This window comes from Nomascus leucogenys, chromosome 15, assembly GCF_006542625.1.
Source record: "Nomascus leucogenys isolate Asia chromosome 15, Asia_NLE_v1, whole genome shotgun sequence".
Taxonomy (NCBI): domain Eukaryota; kingdom Metazoa; phylum Chordata; class Mammalia; order Primates; family Hylobatidae; genus Nomascus; species Nomascus leucogenys.
The window spans coordinates 26400709-26406717 of NC_044395.1; positions in this window are offsets into that span (position 1 = coordinate 26400709).

Consider the following 6009-nt stretch of genomic DNA (forward strand, 5'->3'; position numbering starts at 1 on the left):
GGAGTTCGAGACCAGCCTAGCCAACATGGTGAAAACCCGTCTCTACTAAAGATAAAAAATTACCCGGCATCAGGGCACACGCCTATAGTCCCAGCTATTTAGGAGGCTGAGGCAGGAGAATCTCTTGAACCCAGGAGGCGGAGGTTGCAGTGAGCTGAGATTGTGCCACTGCACTCTAGCCCGGGTGACAGAGCAAGACTGTTTCAAAAAAAAAAAATTGATGATCATACTTGATTCTACAAAACATTGTGTTTTAACAATATAAATGCCAGCACTAAGTTTCCCTGTAGGCCCATGTTCTTTTCTCCAATCATCCTTTCTAGATTATGTCATCTTTCCAGTCTGGAAATTACAATTCCATTCTAGAAATGTTTTGAAGAGATGTAGTAGGTACTGATATGATTGCCCAGTAGACCCTTTTTCTTTGCTCTGGAAACTGACATCCCCTCCCTTCAGGCCATATGTTGACTGTGGAAGAATCAATGTTCTTATACGACCCTAAGAATCTGGGCACAATTGATTATTTCAAGGTGGAATGTTTTGGAGGAAATTGGTTCTGGATGGAAGTTAATATTTAAATCAATAGTCTCACAATCTAAAATGTACCCTATAGACTGTAATACATGGAAGGGCAGGGACTGAGTTTATATCCCTAGCACCTTGCATAATGCATGACATAAAGTCATGATATAAAGTGTGGGTTGAATATTATTGAAATTATTAAAATAAAGTTTGTGCATTTTATAAGATCTAATCCTATGTAAGTTTTTTTATTCATTAGTGACATGGAAAATTAGACAATTTCTACAAAATTAGCCAGGCATGGTGGTGTGCCCCTGTAGGCCCAGCAAGAGGCTGGGGCAGGAGAATCGCTTGAACCTGGGAGACAGAGGTTCAATGAGCCAAGATCGCGCCATCGTACTCCAGCCTGGGTGACAGAGCGAGAGTCCATCAAAATAAAATAAAATAAATGAATAAATAAAAATTAAAGAAAGAAAATTACACAATTTCTAAAGTTAAAGAGGAATTTATTATAAGGATGCAAGGATGTCTCAGAAACCAGAGATAGAGATGCTGCTCATGAACTGTACCAGACTCTAGTGCACTGTACATAACCCAGAGAGTTTTCTGTATTTCTCTTCTATTTTCAGAATACGAGGGAAAAAAATAGCAAAGGTTATAATGCTTCTGTTGGAGAGCAGTCGGTATGTTAAAAGTCTCCTAACCTTGATTTTAAACTCCCAGGGAAAGGGGATTAGTTCAGCATGAGTCAGTTTCCAAACTAGGAGCCAATGAACTGTAGCCATAGTTACAGTTACAAAGCCTCACTGTTAACCAGGTGGACTGTGGAGTAAAAAAAGAAGAGTTACCAAAAAGGTGTAAATGTTATGAACTGAGTTGACAATAATTAGCTGTGAATTTTATGTGACATTAATGCAAAGATTCCAGAGGCCAGTGCAATTCACAGAAGTGTATTGAATCTAGACCTTCCAGAGTCACACACTGACTTTAATTCTAGGTGTTTGAGATTGGAGTTCGATATGGAGATGAATGTGAAAGGGAATGAAAAACTTATCGGAGTGTATCATTTACTTCAAAGTTTTATACATGATGTTCCTGCTATCCAGAATGCTCTCCTCCTTCTCTTTATGTGGCTGATACCTATTTGACCTTCAAGGTTCGGCATAGATGTCATCTCTTTCAGAAGCCTCTCTTGCTTCTCCCAAGACTAGGTTAGCTGGCCTTCATATGTAGTGTATAAGTACACTGTACTATGTTGGAAAACGCTCTCTGCCATGGCCCTTGAACTTCTCTGATCGTTCTTGCTTGGTATGCCAGGCTTTCTGCCATGGACCTTGAACTTCTCTGATCATTCTTGCTGTTCTGCCACTCCAATATCCAGCTCTTTATCAGTCCATTTCTCTGGGCAGTGTTTGTAGCAAGCAACGTTGAGGGATGACATAACATCTCCCCACCCTCAAAGAGGAGGCTTAATTCTGTGTAGCCTAAAAGAGGCAAATTCCTTTAGCTCAGTGCTCCTCTCTTGTAATGCAACCCACTTCAGGCATCCATCATAGTCTGTGTGCACTGTCCCCACAGGGCTTGGGAGGCATAGGAACAAAACGCAAACCAACATAAAGCTCTGGCTACTGCTTTTGCAGTGAATAATAAAGGTCTTTGATACAGGAGTGCTGTTATCTTTTGACAGCATCCATGAAACAGTAACAGGCCAACTTGTTAATTTGTAAGTGGGATAAAATCCTAGACCTGCAGTTCTTGAGGCCCATATTTTACCACCTATATGCTATTTACATTGCCTCTTAGTCTTTCTTCTCCACTAAACTACAGGCACTTTGAAGTCAAAATACAATATCTCAAATATGGTAGGCATTTAATAAATATGTGTTGAATGAATGAAATTTGATTAATGATAAAGAGTCTGGTCAAGGCACTGGTTGCTCTGAAGAGATATACTCTTTGGAGACAGGTTAAGATGAGAAAGAAAACAGGTTGGTGCAGGCTTAGTATTGCTAAACATGAGTGTGTTCAGGTACAATTATATGGCTTCCCTGACGTGTTCTCAAAAAAAAAATACTGGGTGTTAACCCAAATGTTATGTAATTTATTCGGCCATGTTTTACTATCCTCCAGTACCAGCTAAACCTCAGATTATTTCTCTGGAAATTGTTTTAAGTCAGATTTTGAAAGAGTGTGAGCAAAATGTGTTCCATACAAATTTTTTAAGCGATAGTTGGAACAGAGCAAAGCTTTCTATTTAAAGCAAGGAGACACCCCCACAAAATAAAATTTATCAGTGAAAGTAATACCAAGTAATGTTACACGTTAGCCCTAAAATTTACCGGCAACTGACTACCAGTTCCTGAAAATCTTTCCAAAGTACAAAGAACACTGTCCATAACCACTGCTTAGCATGACTAAAACAGGTCAAGAGAACTGTGAAAATGTGGGAAAGATTTTGCCCTGGTAAAACTTGGTCACAGCAAGAATGCTGAGTAGCACAATTAAAGCCGTGAGGCGGACAAAGGCTTGTCCAGTGCCTGGCTCTGATGTTTTGGGCATTAAGTTCCCCCAACAGGGTGCAGAAATCCTGTGTCCATTCTGGGGAGTGAGTTCCTTCTGGATCATTCAGGCAGAGGAGAATCTTCATTGGCTTTAAACAGATTCAGATCTATTAACAATCCATTAACAAATTGGATAAAATTGAGAGGTGACAGCATGCTGGCAGTCCTCACAGCCCTCGCTTGCTCTCGGCGCCTCCTCTGACTGGGCTCACACTTTGGCGGCACTTGAGGAGCCCTTCAGCCCACCGCTGCACTGTGGGAGCCCCTTTCTGGGCCGGCGAAGGCCAGAGCTGGCTCCCTGAGCTTGCAGGGAGGTGTGGAGGGAGAGGCGCGAGTAGGAACCGGGGCTGCGCGCGGCGCTTGCGGGCCAGCTGGAGTTCCAGGTGGGCGTGGGCTTTGCGGCCCCGCACTCGGAGCAGCCGGCTGGCCATGCTGGTCCCGGGCAACGAGGGACTTAGCACCCGGGCCAGCAGCTGCAGAAGGTGTACTGGGTCCCCCAGCAGTGCCAGCCCACCGGCGCTGCACTCAATTTCTCACCGGACCTTAGCTGCCTTCCCTTCCCGCGGGGCAGGGCTCGGGACCTGCAGCCTACCGTGCCTGAGCCTCCCACCCCCTCCATGGGCTCCTGTGCGGCCCCAACATCCCTGACGAGCGCCTCCCCCTGCTCCACCGCGCCCAGTCCCATCGACCACCCAAGGGCTGAGGAGTGCGAACGCACGGCGGTGCGGGACTGGCAGGCAGCTCCACCTGCAGCCCCAGTGCAGGATCCACTGGGTGAAGCCAGCTGGGCTCTTGAGTCTGGTGGAGATGTGGAGAACCTTTATGTCTAGCTCAGGGATTGTAAATACACCAATCAGCACCCTGTGTCTAGCTCAGGGTCTGTGAGTGCACCAATTGACACTCTGTACCTAGCTGCTCTGGTGGGGCCTTGGAGAACTTTATGTCTAGCTCAAGGACTGTAAATACACCAATCGACACTCTGTATCTAGCTACTCTGGTGGGGCCTTGGAGAACCTTTGTGTCTAGCTCAAGGATTGTAAATACACCAATCGGCACTCTGTATCTAGGTCAAGGTTTGTAAACACACCGATCAGCACCCTGTGTCTATCTAGCTCGAGGTTTGTGAATGCACCAATTGACACTCTGTATCTAGCTGCTCTGGTGGGGCCTTGGAGAACCTTTGTGTGGATACTCTGTATCTAACTGATCTGATGGGGACTGGAGAACCTTTATGTCTAGCTCAAGGATTGTAAACGCACCAAACAGCGCCCTGTCAAAACAGACCTCTCGGCTCTACCAATCAGCAGGATGTGGGTGGGGCCAGATAAAAGAATAAAAGCAGGCTGCCCCAGCTGGTAGTGACAACCCGCTCAGGTCCCCTTCCACACTGTGGAAGCTTTGTTCTTTCGCTCTTTGCAATAAATCTTGCTACTGTTCACTCTTTGGGTCCATGCTGCTTTTATGAGCTGTAACACTCACCGCGAAGGTCTGCAGCTTCACCCTGAAGCCAGCGAGACCACAAGCCCACTGGGAGGAACGAACAACTCCAGACACGCCGCCTTAAGAGCTGTAACACTCACTGCGAAGGTCTGCAGCTTCACTCCTGAGCCAGCAAGACCACGAACCCACGAGAAGGAAGAAACTCCGAACACATCCGAACATCGGAAGGAACGAACAACTCCAGACGCTCCACCTTAACAGCTGTAACACTCACCTCGAGGGTCCACGGCTTCATTCTTGAAGTCAGTGAGACCAAGAACCCACCAATTCCAGACAGAAAATGATGAAAAAAGAGACGCAGATAGTGGCCTTGACAATCTCTTCCTGGATCCAGCGTTCATCTTCCGAGGAGTGGTGGAGGTGGCTGAGACCAACCACCACCACCACCCCTTCTCCCACTTCGATTACAGACGAACAGGAGGTTTCTGGCTTTGAGGTAAAGCTCACACACGGGCTCAAGGCAAGGCCTGGTCTTCTGCCACCCCAGTGCCCAGCTCCTCACTTTGGGCTTGGCCCAAACTCCATGGATGTTCTGTAAACACCTGCTGGAAGAAGGGGAGTGCGGGAGGAAGGGGGGAAAGGGAGGAGTGGGGTGGGGGGATCACAATTCTGTGAGGAAGGCTGCTGAGCAGAAAAGCAACAAAACATGCCACAAGAGAATGGTGCTGCTGTGAACAGAGGGCTGTGAGGGAGGGCGGGGGGCGTGACCTTGGCTCTCATCTTGTAAACTCGGAGACATTCCTTGGGAAAAGGTATTTCCCTAAACTACATCGATCTTGGGCGGGACCCTTTCATCCTCCCACAACCACCACCACCGGGTCTACGTCCTTTAAAAACACCAGAGCGGGCCGGGCGCGGTGGCTCACGCTTGTAATCCCAGCACTTTGGGAGGCCGAGGCGGGCGGATCACGAGGTCAGGAGATAGAGACCACGGTGAAACCCCTTCTCTACTAAAAATACAAAAAAATTAGCCAGGCGTGGTGGCGGGCGCCTGTAGTCTCAGCTACTCGGAGAGGCTGAGGCAGGAGAATGGCGTGAACCCAGGAGGCGGAGCTTGCAGTGAGCCGAGATCGCGCCACTGCACTCCAGCCTGGGTGACAGATCAAGACTTCGTCTCAAAAAAAACAAAAACAAAACAAAACAAAAAAAAAACACCAGAGTGGTGGACCCGGTGGCTCACGCCTGTAATCCAGGCACTTTGGGCGGCCGAGACAGGCAGATTGCTTGAAACCAGGAGTTCAAGACCACCCTGGGCAACATAGGGAGACCCCGTCTCTACAAATAGTAATAATAATAATGATAAATTAAATTAGCCAGCGTGGTGTCGTGTGCCTATAGTCAGTCCCAGCTACTCGGGAGGCTGAGGCGGGAGGATCTCCTGAGCCCACGAGTTCCAGGCTGCAGTGAGCTGTGGTCGCGCCATTGC